Raw genomic sequence first — 7995 nt, 5'->3', positions numbered from 1 at the left:
TTGTTAATTGGCAAAAAATAAGAGTCGCAACAAATTCTAATCGGGCAAAGAGAGATTTATCAAATTTGGACAATACATGCGACGAAAAAATTGTACATTGGGGCAAACCAGAAGAAGTGGCGTGGATCACTTTCCTCCCCTGGGTGGCTGTTGCTCAAGCCCTCGGAGAATTAGGCCACTTAGAATGCTGGGTTGCTAAACAAGCGAACCTTACATCAACCGCGCTCAGTGACCTCCTAGCCGACGAGGAAATAACAAGGCAGGCGACGTTGCAAAACCGAGCGGCAATAGATTTTCTATTGCTGCTCCACGACCATCGGTGCGACGAATTCGAGGGGTTGTGCTGTATGAACCTGTCGTCTAAGGCCGAGGACGTCCGAATTTCCATCGATAAAATGAGAGACATGGTGAATCAAATCAAAGAAGACTCAGCGGATTGGTTGGGGAACCTTTTCACAGGATGGGGCTTATCTGGGTGGGCATCCTCTATTTTAAAAACCATCATCCTAATCTTATTTATATTACTGTTATTATCTATAACAATATGTTGTATTTGGGGAGCTGTGAAAAGACTCTTGCTAAAATTAATCTCCCCTGTGGAAATCAACCGGGTCGCCGCGGGAGAGGAAGTCGAACTTTATGAAGAAGATGTTGGAATTCCGCGGACGTCAGACTACCCCGGTTGGGACTCCTTCTCTGAAGACAGTATTTAATTCATTATGTTTCTTTCCTACAATTTTTCTCTTAAAAACAAAAAAAGGGGGAGATGTGGGATTGCGGTTGGTTTGCTCCCGGCACCCCCAAGTTTATGTTGGTTTGGCCCTGGGATGTACCCTCCTCCCTTCTCTGTCTGTCATCCTTATCCCCACCCAGTTAAAAGAATGTATCAAGTTAACTCCCTCCCAGACCCCTGTCCGTCACTCGGCAGCCCGCCCTACCTTCCAGAAGCTTCCACCAGATCTGTCGAGTGATTGGATCAGAGGCCTGGACCACCCCCTCTCCCTGGTTTCATTGGTTTCTCCAAGTTGTCAGTATGTTGTTAGTTACGCCCCCCTAAACCCCTGATTGGTCAATGTATCCCCTTTTTAAAGCGCTGTCAAGCAGTGTTCTGGGTCTTCAGCTGGTATCTACCCTGGGGATTAAACCTGGACTGTGTTGCCCTGGAGACCGTCTCCTGTCATTTCTGCGGATTGCAGCCTCTGCCTCCTTTCTGCGAATCCTCGTCACCACAAGGCTGAAAAGCCTTAGGCGCTCTCCCAACCCCGAGTGGGCACAGGAGTGCGCCCCAGTGCTGCCGGTGTTGCTGGCCGCAGCCAGCCGGGATTCTAGCTGAGGTCAGCCGCCGCTGCACTATTACAGCAAGGCAAAAAATATGTCTAATCTAGCTGTCTTGGGCTTAAATTAAGTCAAATTTATCCCACAGTGATGAGGGATAAATGTGTTCTTTTTGTGATAGTTGTCCATTTCCATAGAGATTATTACCATGTCCTCTGCACCATCTTCCGGTCTAGGCTATACAAATCCAATTTTCAGTTCAAGATAAAAGCTTTTCTCAACTGTTTTTAAATCTCTGATCACTTTGTTGCTCTTTTCTGTTTGTTTTCGCTTAGAGAATGGTGCCCAAACCTAATTTCTAGACGAATCCTCACCAAGACTGTGGAAGGAAGGAAAAATATCACTCAGAGCTGTCAGTTTTCCATGAGCCATTCCCAGAATGACATTTACGTTTTTTGCAAGCTCTTATAAACCTTAGTTCTGAATATGCCACATTTATATTTTTCTGTAGTCTTTCTTGTGTTGCTCCTTCTCCTTTTGTAACTGCCTATATAACATCTTTGCCAAGCATGGTACTTGCATTTATCACCATTAAATTCAATCAGATTTGGAATCTTTTCTCTGAAATATGTTGATCTCCATAGTACTTACAAACTCCACAGTGCCAGTTCAATACCATGATGCCAATGTCATTGTATGAGTACTGTCAAGTTATTTGAAATTTTCCAAAGGCTGGAGAACTAAGTATCCGGTAATAATACTTTAAATTTAATAAGTTCTGTGCATGTGATATGTGTCAGCAAACCATGTTACCGATACCATTGTGATTTTAAAAAGTGGGTAAAAAATCCAAGGAACTGTAGAGCAAGATTAGAAAAAAGATTAAATATTTGAAGTATTTGTAAAGTACCATAATGAAATGGTTCTCTTAATACGCATCAGAACGACTTTTGAATACTGAAGCAATCTTGTTAGATTGAAGACCTATGTTCTACAGACTTTGTACTTACCTGATATTCATATAACAAAACATAAAGAAACTTATTTTTCAGGATTACTATTGCTTCTCTTATCATATAGATACTAATCTGATCTCTGATGCATTAACAAAGTATTTAATTGTATTGTGCTACAATAAATTACTTAAGTCACATACAAATTTCCTGAAACAAGTCCTTTGGTATTACAAGTTAGCTCCATTGAAAACAATGAAAACACTCTGCAGCACATGAAGCTGAATGCTGGAAGTGACTCTGTCTGCTTTACACTTTTTTTGGAGCCGAATTTTTAATCAAATTATTTTTAATTAATAGGTTACTCACAGTACACTTACTGGAAATTTCCAAGTCTTGTGTGAGTCTGTGTAGCCTCATAAATCATCTGGCTGTTCCTTATTGCCCCTGAGAATTTTCTGTATGATCATATACTTACAGATGTATTTGAATTCCTCATCTAAATATGAAATTAGCTATTTTCTTTAGATTATTGATCCTTTATGTGCTTTGCAGATATTTAGATTTTTTAACCCTCAAGTTTTAGTTTTTCAATGATAAGCTTTGCTCAGAATTACATTAAATAAGGAACAAAAACAACTACAATGTTTACATGTTTACTTAGAGTTCATATAAACATAGAAGGATTTGTGTTGGAAAGGACCTTAAAGATCATCCAGTTCCAACCCTCCCTGTCACGGACAGGGAGGGGACAGCTTCCACTAGACCAGCCTGTCCAGAGCCACATCTAACAAGCCAAGAGGCCTTGAACACTTCTAGGCATGCTGCATTCACAATTTCCCTGAACAACCTGCTCTTGTGCCTCACCAGCATCACAATAAATAAATTCTTTCCAATACTAAATCAAAACCTACTCTCTTTCAATTCAAAACCACTCCCCCTTGTCCTATCACTACATACCCTTGTAAAATCTCTCTTCATCAGTCTTGTACTTAGACACCTACAGACTACAGCTCTATGTATGTTAATATCACTTTGGTTAAATAAATGAAGCACAAAACCCCAAAAATCCTAACTAAATTCTTTTGTGAAGTCTTCAAGTCTAGTCTTCAAGTGATAATGATAATTAAAGAATAGACTAGCTCTCTTATTTGATCGCCAAAAAAATGGTAAACTTACAGACTTGAGCTCCAGACAAGATAGAAGTAGTGAAACAGAAATTTCTCAAAGAATTAAGGAGAAAACCATTACTTCTATTTTAATCTAGCCTCTATGGTTTCAGTCCATATTTAGATAACGTTCACACTGGGATACAATGCATACATTTCACACTTGTTTTGTTCAATACTAAACATGGATGAACATCCTATGCTTGAGGTTAAGTGCATCTATGGGTTTGGGAAAAGTAAGAAGTTTATGTCTCAGAACTCCACCTCTCACTCTGCATTCTGGAAGGTCGCTGGGCACCTCTAGACACCATATTATGTTTTTTAAGATAATCTGGAACTCTGCCTTCTGTCCTCTCCCTCCCTCCCTCTCTCTCTCTCACTCACATTCACCCCCACACACACACGTGTGTGCACACACACATTGACAGACTCTTACAGAATACCACCCTTAACTTGTGTTAAAATGAAAAACCCATGTATTTCTAAGGACGCTGTTTTGTCATCCTCTGTCCTCCAGAAATTCTATTCATCCTGACAAACATATGTCTGGTCTAAAAAAATGTAAGAAACTTTTTAAAAGGTACAAATGTTTTAATCTGCCTTTGGGTCACTGAGAGCTGAAGGTTTAAAAGTCTGCTAAAGGCCCCTTGCCTCATAAAGCCCACTGACTACATGAATGACTGAACACAATAACAGTAGAAATAATATGAAAATTAAGAAAGGTTTTCAGAGGAGTTATTAAGCTGGACAATTGCAATATCAATCAATTAATGTAAATCCTGTGTAAATCTCAGATGATGACTTAGCAACTAAGTAAACTTAACTAAATTTAAACTTACTTAAGTAAATGCACTTTAACAAATGATATATATTAGTAAGTCTCTGATTCTCTTGTTTGGAATTTCTTTCATTTTTATTTCATGTTTTCCAACACAGGACAATGAAATAGATAATTTGTAAGCTTAGTGTTTTCAAAAATGCCTGTGGAATCAGTTTTACCAGTTCCAATAAAATAAATTAATGAGAAATAAGTGTTCTAATCCCTTAGGTTCCTTTGAAATCTCAGCCTGAAAGTATGACTGCTGTTTGGAAGCTTCTCTCAAGATAAAGGTCTAAGCATAAATTCTGGCTGTTCAGTTACGCATGAGTAAGAACATGCATAGGACTTCTACTGGAAGACTCCTTAATGATACAGAAATACTGTATAGCCAGTTCTTGTACTTTTATGAACTGTCTTGCAATGCAGAAGTTAGAAGAAAATAAAACTGAAAAGACCAGAAAAAAACAGGCAAAGATAAAAAGCTCTGCATGTCTTAGATTAAGGGAGATTAGAAGATATATACAGATTGGAAGGAACCTTAAAGATCACCTAGTTCCAGCCCATCTTCCCATCTTTTTTTCCTTTACCAGTGTGCACTAGAAACATTAATGAATTTAAATATATTTTAAGAGCTCTACACACACCTACTATTCCAAGCATATATACAGATAGGTTTGAAATGTGATTCTTTGTATGAGATCATCCTCACCAAAATGCTAGAATAATATGGTAGTGCATCATCAGAGCTATCCTTTTCTTCTTAACAATCTACACCAGCACCTTCATCCTTTTCCAATTATTTTATGATACCTATTTAAATTTTTGTTGCTAAGGTCATGACTGCCACTGGAATAGCAAAGAACAGCCAAGGTGGCTATGAAGTTTGATGAAAAAAGTTAACAAGGCAAAATTTGGTTTCAGCTTAATTACGTTAAAATAATTTCCTATCTTCTCCTCCTGGAATATAAATGAAAAACCACCTGTAAGAGTAAGAAGAGAATGTTCATGGTGCTCTAATTAAGAAGTACACTGTGTTAAAAACAGAGGAACTGAACATTCTTTAGTCAGAGGAGCCTGGGAACAGGAAAACTGAGTGAGGTCCAAATTTACATTCCCCAAAGACATGTAAAATCATCTGTACAGTGCAAGTGGATTCTGTAAGTGCGCAATGCATTTTCAGACAGCAACATCCTGGTAAATATGTCTGCCCTACTATTCCAAAGAATTCATTTTCTGACTCTTTTCATCCCTTCACCTTCCCAAATTTTTCACCTTGGGACAATTCTGACTATAAATATTCACCCATATTCTAATATTCTTGCACTTAAAAGCTGCTGTTCTAAATTTAACGTTTCTTACTAGGCCACTAGCATTCAAGATAAAAAGCTGAAATTGCAAATGGAACTTTTATGCTACTCTTATGAGAGTGTGCATTATTTTATAGTCCTCTTTGACCATACAACTACTTCCCAAATGACAAATAGTCAATTATAGCAAAAGCATGCTAAGATAATCCTAACATGGAAGGTTGTCAATAAAAAGGGAAAACAAATAGATTGTAGTTGGAGGAATAGAGATAAGTTAACTCTGTGTGTGTGATTTTTCCTCTTTCACTTGAATAACTGTTTCTATCGGATATGCATCTGTCACTTTGGGTGTATCTGTATTGCAGAGTTAAGTAAAAATAACCTTAACCTTAAGAAACCTCCTCTTTCTTGAAGACTGACCTCTCCAGATGTATTTTCAAGTACGTCCTTTTAGAACACATTTTCTTTTGTTAGCACTAATCTCCCTTCACAAGAAACATGCAGGTTTTTTACTCTAAGCTCTCCTCTCAGGTCTTCTCAAACAAAAGTTCATATGTACATGGTATAAAGTAAAATGATTTTAAGAAGTCATGTGTCTGATGGTTTTGAGAGAAGTTCCTCCAGTTCTTGGGCTACTAAAGCTGTAGAACTGCTTTTTATAACCTAAACTTTAATTCATGCAGAAGTAAGTAATTAAAGAAATTATGCTGTCACAGTAAAGATATTCCTGAATGTGTATGTCAAGCGTAATAATTATTTTCTTTCCCAAGACTGAAGAAAAATAGTTTTAAGAGGTGCAGTGATTTCATTAGTGACACCGGTAATTAACTCTGAAACACTCACCAGAACTCCAACACTCACCAATGATATTTAAATATTAACATTTCTATCTATTTTATTGGTACTCTTTTGCCAGATACATCCAATCCATCTGTGAAATTCCAGTCTTAGGTTTACTTTTGCCAAACACAAAGCTATTTCTCTCAAAACTCCAATTGCCAAGACTTATCTTTCCCCACATAACACTTCCAACATTTGTTTCTGCTGTAGACATATGGGAAAAGATGTATTAAGTATGATGAAAGCTGAAAAGAGAAAATATAAAATTCATTTTTGTGGACAATGAGAAAAATTACACAGGTTCTAAGTACAGTTGATAGAAGGATGTTTATTAATAGAGTAATTTAAAAATTGCCTATTTTAAGTCATCTTGATGTGGAATTTCCAGCTGGGTTTGAGTAACACAAAACCTGGGATATTCTATTTAAAATTTAAATTGATATAGAGCTATGAAGGACTTTGTATTTACATTGTAGAAGACATCTATTAACAATACCTTTAAACACCTCTGAAACATAGTATTTATGACAGACACACTTGTTTCTGTCTTTGTTGACCAAACCCTTCAATATTTCTCGGAGCACCTGGTTACTTACCAAGCCACTTAGCTATGCTTGTGCATTCTCTCAGAACTCCTCATGTCTTCCTCCTCAAATCTGTCAGACTCACCTGACAGTGCTCTGTGTCATTTTTTGTTTCATATACTGTGTTCTTCTCTTACCTAATACCAATATCAGTCTTAAACACAGGAAACCTTGTAAAAATGAATGAGAGTGTTAAAATCATACAACAATCACCGAACTGCCATTCAGACCCTACTGTAAACTCAGTGAATAATCATCAGCACGGTCCAAAGGAAAGATTGACTGCTTGTAAGCTTCTGGCTGTAAAGAATCCTCCAGTTTGAGACAGACATTTTGGGTAGTTTTTGATAGACTTGAGCCTTGAATGGGCCTTTCTTGCTCTGCAAGAAAGTAAAAAATCAGAAAACATGGAGACAAGGCATCAAGACTGGGAGAGAAAAAAGCAGCATGACAATTGTCCTAAAGCAAAGAAAATAAAGCTTCATGTGAACAGTTTCACAAAGTAAACAAGAAGGGCTTGACTGCTTCAGTGCATTTTTTTACCTCTTCTTCACTAACCCAGTAATAACTCATGTTCTTAAAAATGTCATTATAAAAAAAGAGATATTTTAATTATTGTATACTTATTAATGATTTTCTTCCCTGGCTCCAGAGGAGCCATTTCTCTTTCTCACTCTATGTTCTCTCTCTTTCAAATGTATTTCTCTCAGTATTCAGCTACAGAATTCTATTTTATATTCCTATTTCTCTTCACTGCTTCTCCTGCCTTCAAGAGATTAGGACTTACCTGGTTTACTTGTTGAAATGGGTGTTGTCTCTACAGAGACCAAAATAACTGAAAGCCTAACAAATGCCTCACAGAAGAGATTTTACCCTCAAAACAGCTCCCTGAGACAGAGAACTCACATCACAGATGAGGAAATGATGCTTCAGTTGGACTAACTTGATTCATAACTCCCTGAGGAAGAACCAGAGTAACCTGAGTTCCCTCTGCTTTGTACAGAGTTGGACATGACTTATAAAGGTCTCATTGAATCAAATTTTTTC

This window comes from Passer domesticus, chromosome 1 (genome assembly GCF_036417665.1).
Source record: "Passer domesticus isolate bPasDom1 chromosome 1, bPasDom1.hap1, whole genome shotgun sequence".
NCBI classification, from domain to species: domain Eukaryota; kingdom Metazoa; phylum Chordata; class Aves; order Passeriformes; family Passeridae; genus Passer; species Passer domesticus.
This window is presented reverse-complemented; position numbering follows the sequence as displayed.